The sequence below is a fragment of the Pelophylax lessonae genome (genome assembly GCF_965119305.1).
Source record: "Pelophylax lessonae genome assembly, chromosome: 5".
Taxonomy (NCBI): Eukaryota; Metazoa; Chordata; class Amphibia; order Anura; family Ranidae; genus Pelophylax; species Pelophylax lessonae.
Genome location: NC_138772.1, coordinates 216,968,560 through 216,982,689, shown reverse-complemented (window position 1 = coordinate 216,982,689; position 14,130 = coordinate 216,968,560). Strand labels below are relative to the sequence as shown.

The 14,130-nt window shown below is 46.6% G+C and overlaps 1 protein-coding gene across 2 annotated transcripts in view; it reads right to left on the bottom strand.

The window, feature by feature from the left end:
• Positions 1–14,130, bottom strand: part of TRANK1 (tetratricopeptide repeat and ankyrin repeat containing 1) — a 338,849-nt gene that overhangs the window by 100,906 nt on the left and 223,813 nt on the right. The window lies entirely within an intron of this gene.

Sequence of the window (14,130 nt, the reverse complement as noted above, 5' to 3'; positions counted from 1 at the left end):
CAGGATTTAAATTTTTGTTGAATCAAAAAATCAATCAGTGTGCTTTATTGTTTATTTATCTAGGATTTAGCACGCTATTTTAGGGAAGATATATTCTTTAAAATAGATTTTAATGTACTGAAAGTATTCAATGTTTTTTTTTAATTAGTGTTCCTATGTAGCACCTCATGGGAAGGTGATTGCTATGGAGGTTTTCTAAAGTTTGAAGTTGCACCCCTTGGCAAGTGGAGCTTTGTTTTTCCTGCATGTTACCCTTGGAGTCACCAATGGATGAAAAAAGACAGGAGAGATTTACGTGCATCTAAGAGTCTAATTTTTGATCTTTCAGTGCTGTTGCCCAAGCATGCGAATGGGGGGCATAAATATATAGTGAGTGTCCATATGATGGGAACGGTATTGCATGTCACACAGTGGTGGTGTTTTTTTAGTGATTAAGTTATCCTCCATTCATGGGACTCACTTCTATTGAGGATGCACTGAATTAAATTTTTTCTCATTTTTGTGGGACTGTGCATACATTTTGGACTTTTTAGCCCATTCATTTTTGGATTTTGTACTAGTACTCTGGTTTCGCAGGTATCTTTGTTCTATTAAGTATCAAACACTTATCTTTTGCGCTGCCAGTGTTCTTTCACATTTTAGTGTGTTTTTCACTATTGCTATTTAAGTGTTCATAAAGGTTTTCAAAATAAAAATATATGAGGTGGGGCATTAGATACAATAAAGCATTACAGAAGGCACCAACCCAATATGGTCAGCCAAAATCAAAATTGTAGCAACGGGACTATTTGTGCCTCAGATAACAAATATATGGTATTTATCTCCAAATTGAAATTATATACAGATATATTTATTAATGTTTATATATATTTAATACATTTGGTTTGTAGATAAATACCATATATTCATTATCGGTGGCTACCGGGCAAATTAGCGTGCCTATATACAGTACATGTGTATTTTTACAGTTATTTTCAGTTTACATTATGTTGGATGTCATTGCCTAATTTTACATGTAGTTTTTTGATGTATAGATTGTGAGTCTGACAGCAAAATAAAATAGTACTTTTTTTCAGCTTCCTACCGCTTTAGAAAACTTAGCACTAACTGGATAGCACCATAAAAGAGAGCTCTGCCTATAAAGATAGATTATATGCAATTTATTGAGGTACTGTGTTGCATAACAGAGTAACGGTGAGTCAAACTATCGCAGGACTGAAAATAAATAGCCTTGTAACGAAGCAGTATATACAGGCTATTAATCAAGTGTTTAAAGTGGGCTTTTACTCCAAAACGCATCAAAGCCCTGTGCATTTAGCTTTGCATGACGATCCCTAAACATTTGTAAGCCCTATTTTAAAGAAGTTACAAAAAATGCAATAGTTAACTTGCACATTTTAGTCATCCCTCTTCCTGGTATTGAGGCACCCGAGATGTAGCCAGTGCTTTACAGCTGCCCCTTGGGAACGCTATGTCACTGGTGCCTTCCAGGGAAAGTAAACTACAAGATCTGTAAAGAAAAAACTGCACTGAATTTATCAGTGGGCCAGCTACAAAAATATGAAAGAAGTCATACCATCTAGGATGCAAAATGGCAGCAAAGGATTAGAGAGGAGGGGCATTAGCATTTTGCTGAAAAGAAACAAAGGTGACAAGAACATTTATAAACAATGTGATGGTGCTCAGTCCTAGGTGAAGTGAAAAGGCTGAAAAATATTATATCTGCTGCCCCAGAATTTTTAAAAGTGTAAAACTTATAAAATAGTGTATAAGTGACAGGTGTTAGGGCGCTGATATAAATATTATAAAGAGCGGATAAATAAAACACTGAAAACACTTATAGTAGCTAATCACATAAAATATAACTTTATATAGAGGCGATAAAGTGCATGTGCTGAACCGTGCTACATATATGCATAAATCGGATAAATAAATATATACCACAAAATTAATTTATGTACAATTGTGCAATATGTGCAAATGACAATGGAAAATTCTTAAAAAAAAATCATAATATATAAAAAAAAATCATAATATAAAAAAACTAATAAGAGTGAGATTGTGTGGCACTAGTAGTCAAAAATTATGACTCAATAGTGACAAAATGTGAATCACTCAAATGTGATATCTTAAAGTGCAAAATGTGCTCTTATGAACAATAATAAAGTCCATATAGTGATTGTAGAGGTGGACAAGAAATATCTTGCAGGTTAGCTAAGATCATCCAGTGTACTCAATACGTGATCCGGTGATCCAGTGAGCAGAAAGTGGATAAAAGACGCACATACAATATTGCGAAATGCATTGTGGTCTAAGCCTGAACTATTGACCCGTATACATCATTTCCTGGAGGTGGAGCGCACGGTGGAACGCACGCCATCACCGCTACATACTCCTGTAAAGCCCTGAAGTTTACCTGCAGGAAAGACAGGACCAGCGGCGTTAAAGATCTACTAAGAGCCTTCTTATTGGTGCTAGGAAAGCACCTTATAATGTAAGCACCCATTTTTATTATTTTGCTTTTAATTCATTAAAACGGTATTAAACTATTCCTGTCTCCTGTATCCCTCCATTGAGACTTCTGTTTAGAGATCCCACATTGGTTTCTGGAGTACTATTGCTGAGAGATAAGTGGTGTATATTACCCCCTGAAGCCCTGAGAATTCCATACCGAACTACCCATTGAAAGTGATTGATGGAGGAGGATTAAGAGTGATTCTACCCATTATCTAATGCCTGCAGGGTCTGTGAGACCCACTTCTTTCTGGTGAGCGCATATATATTATCCACTTTCTGCTCACTGGATCACCCAATCACGTATTGAGTGCACTGGATGATCTTGGCTCACCTACAAGATATTTCTTGTCCACCTCTACAATCACTATATGGACTTTATTATTGTTCATAAGAGCACATTTTGCACTTTAAGATATCACATTTGAGTGATTCACGTTTTCTCACTATTGAGTCATAACTTTTGACTACTAGTGCCACACAATTTCACTCTTATTAGATTTTTTTTATACATTATGATTTTTTAAGAATTTGCCATTGTCATTTGCACATATTGCACGATTGCACATAAATGTTGTGGTATATATTTATTTATCCGATTTATGCATATATGTAGCACGGTTCAGCACATGCACTTTATCACCTCTATATACAGTTGTATTTTATGTGATTAGCTACTATAAGTGTTTTCAGCAATTTATTCATCAGCTCTTTATAATATTTATAAAGGTGACAAGAAGTTACAATTATATACGTTTATTTTCCAATAGATATTACTGTGACGGTGACAGGTTCAAATGGGGAGGAGGGGAAAAAAAAAAAAAAAGATTTTTGTAAGATCTTACCGTAAAATCTTTTTCTCTGATGTCCATTGACAGACACAGCCTCATCTTCATGAGCTGTGTGGGTTATGCTGCCACCTGTAGGAGCAGTCTAGGCAGTAAGTTAGTACAACTTTTTACATATACACGCCCACCTGGCTGTCCCTCCAGGCATAACCCACACAGCCCAGCACATAAGTTTAGTTGCAAGCAGTGAAGACGACAAAAAAAAAAAAATTCCCATCAGACGGGCAGATGCTGCGTCTGTCAATAGACATCAGATAAAGATTTTAAGGTAAGATCTTACAAAAATCTTATTTTCTCTATCGTCCATTGACAGATGCAGCCTCATCTTCATGAGCTGTGTAGGACGTCCCAAAGCAGTATAGGCATGAGGGGTGTGAAAAACACAACCAGAAAATAAACTCCAAAGGCTAAATCTAGCCAACTGGGTAACATGAAGCTCAACCAAAACAACATGAGCTCATCCAGGTAAAAGACCCCTAAGAGAATAAGAAAAAAACATTCTCTTATGAATCAGCAGCCTGCAAAACCTTGCGGCCAAAAGAGGCATCCGAAGAAGCCAACAAATCCACCTTGTAAACTTTGGTAAAGGTGTGCACAGACGACCAAGTCGCTGCCTTACAAATCTGTACGACCAAGGCCTGATGGCCAAAAGCCCAAGAGGCACTCAGCGCTCTAGTAGAATGAGCCTTTACAGAGAAAGGAGGAACCTGACCCTTGAGTGAATAAGCCTGAACAACCCTCTGCCTGATCTATCTCGAAATGGTTGCAGCGGACGCAGCCAAACCTTTGCGAGGAATGTCCGTAAGGACAACGAGAGAGAGAGAGTCCAATTTCCTAAAGGACTCAGTAACAGTCAGATAAACCCTTATCGCCCAAACCACATCAAGAGAGAGCAAGGCAATTTCCTTGGCATGTTTAGGCTTCGGACATAAGGAAGGCAACAAGATGTCCTCATTAAGGTGAAAATCCAACACCACCTTTGGGAGAAAATACACTTTTGGCCGGAGGACCACTTTATCCCTGTAAACCACCAAATAAGGCGAACAACAGGATAGCGCTGCCAACTCAGAGAGCAGAAGTAATAGCCACTAGGAAGGCAACCTTCTGTGACAAGGAAAACAGAGAAATCTCCCTGAGATTCTCAAAGTGAGGCTTTTGAAGAACAGACAAAACCAGATTGAGATCCCACAGCGATAACGTGTATCTCCTCGGAGGAGCCAGATGATGCACCCCCTGGATGAAGTGTGAATCAATCTATTAGTGGCCAACGGACGTTGGAAGTAAACAGCCAAGGCCGACACTTGGCCCTTGATAGTACCCAACGTCAAGCGATGCTCAACCCCTTTTTGTAAAAAGGCCAAAACCCTAGCTATAGAAAACAAGCGACGGTGCAGCTGCCGCAATTCACACCATGAAATATACGATTGCCACATGCGATGATAGATCTTCCTGGAAGTCAACTTCCTGGCCTTCAAAAGGGTAGGAATCACCAAGTCCGACAGACCTCTATCCCTCAACACCTTGCTTTCAACAGCCAAGCTGGTAAAGCCAGCGACCGTAAAGCAGGATGGAAAGATCGGTCCTTGAGACAGTAGATCTTCCTGCAGAGGAAGTCTCCATGGAGGGTCTACGACCATTTTTACCAAGTTTGCGTACCAAGACCACGAGGCCAGTCTGGTGCCACCAGAATGCCTTCCATCGCCACCTGGCGAAGAAACCTTGGAAGGACTACAAGCAGAGGGAAAGGCATAAATTAGGTGATACTGGCTCTAAGGAGCCACCAGAGCGCCTGTGGCGTTACCCGGAGGATCCAGAGACCTAGCCACAAACCTCTGAACTTTCCTGTTGAGGCGAGACGCACCGGGCACACAGGAGATGAAACACCACCAGAAGGGACCATTCCCCTTGATCAAACACCTGACGACTCAGGTAATCTGCTTGCCAAATCTTCACCCCTGGAATGTGGACTGTGGAAAGAGCCGGGACATTTTGTTCCGCCCAAAACAGAATCTTGGCCACCTTCTTGGTTGCAAGGACACTTTTGGTGCCCCCTTGATGATTGATGTAAGCCATGGCCATGGCATTGTCCGACTGTTTTTGAACCGGAGAGCCACGTAGCTGACCCGTCCAGTGACGCAGGCAGAGCTTAATCGCTCTCTGCTCCAGAATATTGATCGGCAAGGAAGACTCTTCGGTCGTCCAAGTCCCCTGGGCACAGGGCTACCCCAGCACTCCACCCCAGCCTGACAGGCTGGTGTCCGTGGTGACCACCGCCCAAAACACCGGCTGGAAGGACTTCCCCTGGCACAGGGCAGGTGACCGGAGCCACCAAGAAAGAGCCAACTTTGTAAGATGGCTCAAGCGAATTTACTGGTCCAATGACCGAGCATCTCTGCTCCATTTCGCCAGAATCTCCTTTTGCAAAGGCCTCGAGTGAGATTGAGCAAACAGGAATGCTTCGAAGGTCGAAACCATCAGAAACATGGCCCTCCTGCAAGCCCGTAAGGAGGACTGATCGGTCGCCATCAGCAACCTGACTGCTTTTTGCAGCTTCTGAAGTTTGTCCAGGGGGAGAAAAGACCCTCGCCAAAGCTGAGTCGAGAGTCAGCTACAGATAAGTGACCCGTACTGATGGCGTCAGAGCAGATTATTTTAAATTGAACGTTCACCCAAATTCTTGAAGGGTCTGAATTGTGATAGAGATGTTGCCCAACAGATCCGAATGAGAGTCTGCTCGCAACAGGAGATCGTCCAGATATCCCACAATTGAGATACCTTGCCGTCGTAAAAAGGCCAGCACAGGTAAATACTCGGGTAAATGCTCTGGGAGCCGAGGCGAGACCAAAGGGTAACGTCACAAATTGAAAGTGCTCCTCTGCAAAGCGGAGGAATCGCTGGTGTCCCTCGAAAATGGGGACATGGAGATATGCATCCTTGAGATCGATAGAAGCCAGAAAACCCCTCTGATTCAATAATGCCACCACTGACTGAATGGACTTCATTTGAAACTTCTGCACCCCACAAAGCGGTTAAGAGCTTTGAGATCCAGAATTGGACGCACCTTGCCCTCCTTTCTGTGCACCGTGAACAGGTTTGAATAGAAACCTTGAGAGCGTTCCTGCTGAGGAACCGGCATGACCAGGAGATCTTGCACAGCCTCCCACAGATCCTTCAAACGCTCTGGAGACAGGCGAAGATTTGACTGAACAAACCTGTCCCCCTGGCCGGGACCAGAATTCGATCTTGTTCCCGGGAACAAATCAGTTTGCGAACCCAATTGTCCTAAATGAAGGAAGTCCAGGGTTCCTGGAAAAAGCACAGACGACCCCCCACCCCTGAGCAGGGTGAGGGCACCCCTTCATGCTGAAGAGGACTTGTCAGCAGCACTGGACTGACCGGCCTTGGGCTTGCCCCAATGCTTTTTAGCCCCTCCAGAAGCTCTGAACGGCTTACCTTTTTCTTGGGTCCCGGAGGCATGAAAAAAACGCTTGTGAGCAGAAAAAGAGGGACCCCGATTAGTATGGGGAGTCTTACCCTTGGAGGATTGAGGAAGAAGAGTACTCTTCCCGCCAGTCAATCCATTGATCAACTCATCCAATGAGTCGCCAAACAAACGCTCTCCCAGAAAGGGGAGGTCAGCTAGGGCTTTCTTAGAAGCTTGGTCATACGACCAGCTCTTCAGCCAAACCATGGGTCTCAAGGCAATGCCCACGACCGAAACCCTGGCCACCAGGGGAACCACATCCATAGACACAACACACAGGAACACCAGAGCCTGGAACGCCTGGTCCAACAGTTCCAGCTGTTAAGGTGGAGCAGTCTCAGGGTCCAAAGACTCCCGCAAACCCCTAATGCATTCCGACACCATCTTTGAGACTAAAACAGACACAAACACTGGTTTCAAAATGGAACCCGCCAACACGTGAAGATGGCGGGAAAGGGATTCCACCCGCCTGTCCACCGGATCCCTAAAAACAGGGGAATCTTCCACAGGCACAAGAGTAGATATGGTCCACTTTAGGTGGCACTATCCAATGCTTGGAGACCTTTTCAGCAAAAGGATACCGGCGTTTAAAGCGTTTTGGCCCAACTAATACGTGCTTAACGCACTGCCATTGATCATTCACAATATCTTGAATAGTGGCGGGACAAGGAAAAACCTTACAAGAAAACAACAAGAGAAGGGCGCACCGACCTTGTGCATTACCACTTAAAAGTTTATTAAAATCAAAGAAGGGTAAGCCACATCAGGTTTTGAGGACGCCATCACGCTATGCAGCAGTAGAGAAGTGTCCTGGAAGCGAGCAGTGCCCATTTCCTATGTGCTTGTTCATATGCTACGTTTGTGAGTATATTGTACGCTACCCTTCTTTGATTTTAATAAACTTTTAAGTGGTAATGCACAAGGTCGGTGCGCCCTTCTCTTGTTGTTTTCTTGTAGTGCCTTTTGGATACCCTTGGTCCTGAGGGGGGCAGCAAGACCACTTCTTTTGTGTCATAAAACCGCCTAGAAGATTCACCTTCCCGCATACCACTTGAGCGCAGGAGAGATATTGTTGTTTCAAGGAAAAACCTTGCCAGCTTTCCGAGACTGCTGGGAGCCAAAAGCCATCCGTGTCCCTGCCGGCATGGGCTCATCAGCCAATTTTAAAGTGTCCCATACTGAAAAATCAGGGCTTATACCAAAGCCCGTTCCCTTCCCGCGCTGCGGCTGAAGAGGACAGGTCCTCTTCACCATCTCTGACTGCGAGGACAGCAACCCCTCAGGAAGGGGAGCATCCAGGGCAACCTCATCATCCTATGAATCAGAGGACACCACCATAGACGGAGAAGGCAGCGGCCGTTTTGAGCTATCCACCTTTTTCATGACTAAATCAACTTTTGTCGCCAGGCTTTCCAGAGCTGCTGAAATTGCGGCCAGTGACTGTGATCCCAACTGTCCGGGAGTCACACAGAGTGGTTCTGAGGGTGAATTCACAGTTTGGGACTCCATATTGCAAGTCGCGAAAAACTGAGTACTGTTGCTTTAAGAAGCGCCGATCGCGGTTCGCCCCACCGATCGCAGCGGTCTGCAGAGATCCCCTTTAAACTAAACTAACAGCAGAGCCTGCAGGTATATGTCCGCAGGGACCCCAATACTGTACCACCTCAGAGGAAATGTCCTCCTGATCGTTCCAGCAGCATGCAGAAAAAGACAGGAGATGACCTCGGCCAACAGCTGGAAACAGAGCACAGGAAGTGATTTCGCCTGAATGAAAGGTCACGCTGCTCAGTGCAGCACAAAGGCTACACAAACATCGTTGCCCATACAGTTGCAATATGAACCTCAGGGAAAATGGCTGCTCCATACAAGTCTATGGGGAAAAACTACATTACCCAAACTTAGGATGGCGGCGCCCACGGCGAGCCATGCGGCCAGGGCCTGACACTATGAAGGCCTCAAAATCCACAAAAGAGACCAGCAAGCCCAAAGTACCATGCCACTTCCCCCCCCCCAAGGGCACCAGGCGCCCCAGACACAAGGCCTCCCACAAGAACCGGGAAGGGGGATCTTTCAGGAGTTACAAATCCCATTATCCCCAGGAGAGAGCCCCCATCCCCCCAAGGCCAGCAGGGTCACATTCACTCACTATACCATGGACCAGGTGGGCTCCGCTCCAGGCAGACTTCCTAGCACCCGAAGTGGGGGTGCTGCCAGTCGAGGGATACACTGCGACTCAGGGCATTCCAGGTCATCGCGTCCCGGCGAGGCATCCGCTCACAGGCTCCTCCCCACCTGGAAAAGGGGCACTGTCATGGTGAGGCCTAGTGCGGGACTATAACCTGCTCACGCTCGCAGGTAGGCTGAGGGGACCATAAGGATCTAGATTATCCAGTGCGAAGCCCCAGCCAGCATCGTTGCTTGTAGATAACCAGGAAATTCTTCCCTGAACACTAGCAAGTGAGTAATGAGAAATAAAAGAAAATATTCTGAAAAGATTACAAAAACTGAGACCGGAGTCCCAGCAGGAAACCTAGGTCCTACTCCTTTTCTAGGCAGAAACAAACTGATATGCTGGGCTGGGTCTGTAAGGTTTATGTCTGGGGGGATAGCCCCATGGGCATGTATATGTAAAAACTTTGTACTAACATACTGCCTAGACTACTCCTGCAGGTGGCAGCATAACCGACACAGCTCATGAAGATGAGGCTGCGTCTGTCAATGGATGATAGCGAAAAGAGAAAAGAGATTTTTGACTTACCAAAAAATCAATTTCTCTGATGTTCATTGACGGACACAGCTCCTGATCTTCATAACCATTAGGTTATACTGCTCCCTACAGGTGTAGGACACTAGACAAAGAATCTGGCTATGGGAAGTCCCAAGGGGTATACTCCCTCTCTCTGCTATAGGTACTTTAGGTTAAACTATAGGTTTTGTTACAAGCATTGTTAGAAGAATTACAACTCCACAGAGGGGTGGGTGCTGTGTCCGTCAAAAATCCCATTTTCTCTTTCGTTCATTGACGGACACTACTCCTGATCTTCATAACAATTGGGACATTCCAAAGCAGTGTTAAACATGAGGGGTGAGAACAGCAAATAAATTCCCAAGGCTAAACTGTAGCAAACCAGGCAATAGGAGCTCAACCAAAACAACTGGAGCCCACCTGATAAAAACAATACACCCTCAAAGAGGATCAGGTCCTCTAAACAGCAGCCTGCAAAACCTTACGGCCAAAAGAAGCATCCGCAGATGCCAACATATCCATTTTATAGAACTTTGTGAAAGTGTGCATGACAACCAGGTGGCCGTCTTGCAAATCTACGTCACTGACGCCTGATGATGGAAGGCCCAGGAGGCACTAAGTAGAGTGCGCCTTGACAGGGAAAGGAGGAACCTGACCACTGATGGAATAGGCCTGAAAAAAGGTGATAGTCACCGAAAAAGCCACCTTCTTAGACAGCGTAAGCAAGGGAATCTCCCAAAGATTCTCAAAGGAAGGCTTCTGGAGGACTGAAAGCACCAAATTGAGGTCCCAAGGCAGCAACAGAGACCACACTAGAGGAAACAAATGTCGGACACCCTGAAGAAAGATATGCACCAGGGAGTGTGTGGCCAAGGGTCATTGGAAGAAGACCATCAAAGCCGACACCTGGCCCTTGATGGTACTCAAGGCCATTTTCTGTTCAACCTCCTGTTGAAGGAAGGTTAAGATTCGAGCCACCGAGAAGGAGCGAGGATGAACCTCAAGAGACTCACACCACGAAATGTATGTCTTTCACGTACGATGGTAGATCTTGGTAGAAGTAGATTTCCTAGCTTTTAACAGCGTTGGAATCACTGACACAGATAAACCACTTTTTGTGCCCCCTTGGTGATTGACATAAGCCACGGCAGTGGCATTGTCCAATTGAATGAGCACTGGACATCCCTGAAGATGATCCGTCCAATGGTCCAGGCACAGTCTGATCACTCAGAGTTCCAAGAGATTGATCAGTAGTCTGGACTCTTCCAGCATCCAGATCCCCTGAGCAGAATTTTTGTCAAGGACGCCTCCCCAGCCGGACAGGCTGGCATCCGTGGTGACCACTGTCCAATACAAGGGGAGGAAGGATTTGCCCAGCCGAAGCGCTGGAGAATAAAGCCACCATATCAGGGACTCCTTTGTTCCCCGGCTCAGCCGAATCTGATTGTCCAGAGACTGCAGAGTCTTGTCCCATTTGGGACCTCTCTTTGTATGGAACTGTGCAAACTGAACCGCCTTGAAGGTAGACATCAGGCCCAGCACCCGCATGCAAGTCCAGAGGGATAACCATCTGCTGGACAGCAGGAGATGAATTGCAGCCTGCAATTTCTGGGAGGTTGTCCAGAGGAAGGAGCACTCTGGCTAAGTCCAAGTCCAGAGTCAGACCCAGATAGTCCATCTTTGTGGACAGAACCAGAGCAGACTTCTGAAAATTCTGAATTCACCATACAAACTCCCTCAGAGTTCGTATGGTGATTTCCAGGTTTTCCACCAGAGCAGTAGGAGACACCGCTCACAAAAATAAGTAGCCCAGTACTGCGATGCCCCGTTGGCATAACAATTAGCATCGGGGCTAACACTTTTGTGAAGACCCAAGTTGCAGAGGCAAGACCAAAGGTTAACCCCACAAACTGATAATTCTCCTCTCCCACAGGAAAGCGGAGGAAGCTCTGGTGACCGGCACATATTAGAATGTGAAGGTAAGCATCCTTGATGTCAATAGAGGCAAGAAAATCCCCCTGATGCAGGGATGCCACCACCATGCGAATAAACTCCATCCTGAACTTCTACAACCGCACAAAGCAGTTTACCGCTTTGAGGTCCAGGATTGTAAGCACCTTGCCTTCCTTCCTGAAACCCTGAAAACGTTCCGAAGTTGGAGCGGGGACCAATCACCCCTTAAAGCAACAGGTCTTATACTGCCCCAAAACAGACCCAGTAAACGGTCCGGGGACAGGTGCAAGTTGGAAGGAAAGAACCTTGCCAGGGGACAATAGTGAAACTCGATCTTGTAGCTGGACCGAATTACTTAATGGACCCACTTGTTTTGTCCCAGGAAAGTCCACGGGTCCGGAAACAAATGGAGACATCTCATCCCTCCTTGATACGGGTGAGGGCGCAACCTCATGCTGAAGGAACCTTGTCCGCAGGTCTGGAGAAGCCCGCTCTCGGATTGCCAGACCAGGTTCATTTGGATCCTCCAGAGGAGGCCCTGAAAGGCTTGGAGCCCTTGTCAGTCAACCCTGAGGGACGAAAAAACTTCTTATGAACTGAGGCACATCCAGGGTAGCCCCATACAGGTGATCAGCTTGGAAGGGGAGATCAGCCAAGGCCTTTTTAGAAGTCTAGTCCACAGACCAGCATTTGATCCAAAAGACACAGCGAAGGAACACTGCTGAAACAGAAAGCTGAGCCACTAGGGGAGCCGCGTCCAAAGAGGCATCACTGATAAACTTATACACAAAGGCCAGGTGCTAAAAGTCAAGACCCCCTGTAGAGGAATTGAACCGATAAAATCCCCAACAGGGCTCCACTATCATGGCCGCTGCTAATTTTAATGGCAAACCACCGCAAAATGGCTGCCGGACTACACAAACATGGGCACCGTGCACTGAGCACACAGGCTACGAGAAAATAGTAGCTCTGCGCAGCACTACGAGGCTCCCAGGGACCCAGGAGGAATCCCTAGGCCTCAAGGACAGGCCCAGGTAGGACAGGGGCCCTGGCAGGAGCCCCCACCAGGTACAACCCCCCCTGCACAGTGATCGTCCGGTCGCACACCCCCCGTCCCCCATTGTCAGCATAGTGCCCAGCCCCCACCCCAGGAGGTGCACATGACCACCCACACAGCCCCAGCATAAGTGGAGGGGGGTAGGATGGGGGATAGATGAAAGGGGGGGTGCTTGACGTGAAAGAGGGGAATCCAGGGGTCTGAGCATCCCAAGGAAGGGCCCCTGTCCACCTGTCCAGGAGGGGGGATAGCTACTCACCATACCAGGAACCAGGTGGGCACCGCTCCAGACAGAACCCCTCACCATCGAAATGGGGGGCTGTCGGCCAGGAGGAATGTTGCGACTCAGGCCGAGACCCGGTCGTATGCAACCTCGCGAGGCATTTAACTTGCAGGCCAGCCCCCGTCCATTGGCACTATGTCGGGGCTGACCTAGCGCAGAACTGAGGCCAGCTCATCGCCCAGTCCGGCAGTTGATTGTAGATATCAAAGTAAAAAATCCAGGAGGAAAACGTTTTCTATCTAAAAAAAAAGTTTGCCAGGACCAAAGATCCTAGCAAGGAAATGGGGCCTTACTCCTGACTAGGTAGAAAAAAAGGAGGTGTGTCAGTCAAACTTAAAAGCAGGAGAAAGTTAAGTAAGTCTGGGGGCAACTGTCTGAGCACAGGATAGAAGGGCCCTGTGGAGAGAGATTAACACCCTTCAATCCCCTTGAAACCATGTGCAGCGACTGAGCTAGCAAGGCCACATGACCCCTTGCCCCTGTGCTTGTGATCTGTCACCTGTGATGTAAAGTCTCCCCCGAGGGATGAACAGAACCCCTGCAGCAGAGAGGACAAGCTTTCTGTGCCAGGCACTATAGGCTGATGAACCCAGGCAGGACTCCAAAGATCACTGTTCTGTACTGGGTAGCCAGAAGCTTAAAGTGCTGACCGAGAGAAGTACATGAAAAAGAAGGATGGCACGCAAATAAGCAGTAATGAAAAAAAAAGACAAAATCATGCAGGTGCAGTGGTACTTAATGCGAAAGACTTGCACTAGACTGTAGAGGAGATTTTAAATCAGCTGAAGCTCCAACTCCATGGCTGTGGCATACCATTTATAGTGTTGCACTCCTCCATAGTCTAGGCATAGGAGCACCAGCATACTGGGACAGAGATTATTGGCGCAAGCCCAGCATTACCACGCAGAGGTCTTCAAACTCTGCACACGATTTAAGGGACCCAACCCCATCTTGACTGCACCTTCCACAATGGGCAAAACCCTGAAGGGGTCTTCAGGGACAGGGCTCTACTCCTGTAAGATCAAAGCCCTGGATCTGTAACCCCTAGCACACTGTGGCTATTTCAATGAGATGTACCACATGCCAAGTTGAGTGTCTGCGCAAGATTCAGTGACCGAAATGGCATTACTTGCCGGCCAGACATGGTCCCCCCAAGAAGTCAACCAATTCAGAAAATTCTTTGAAAGAAAAAAAACCTACACATAAAAGAGGCAAGTTTCTCTCAGTAGAGAGAAGAGGCCCCAC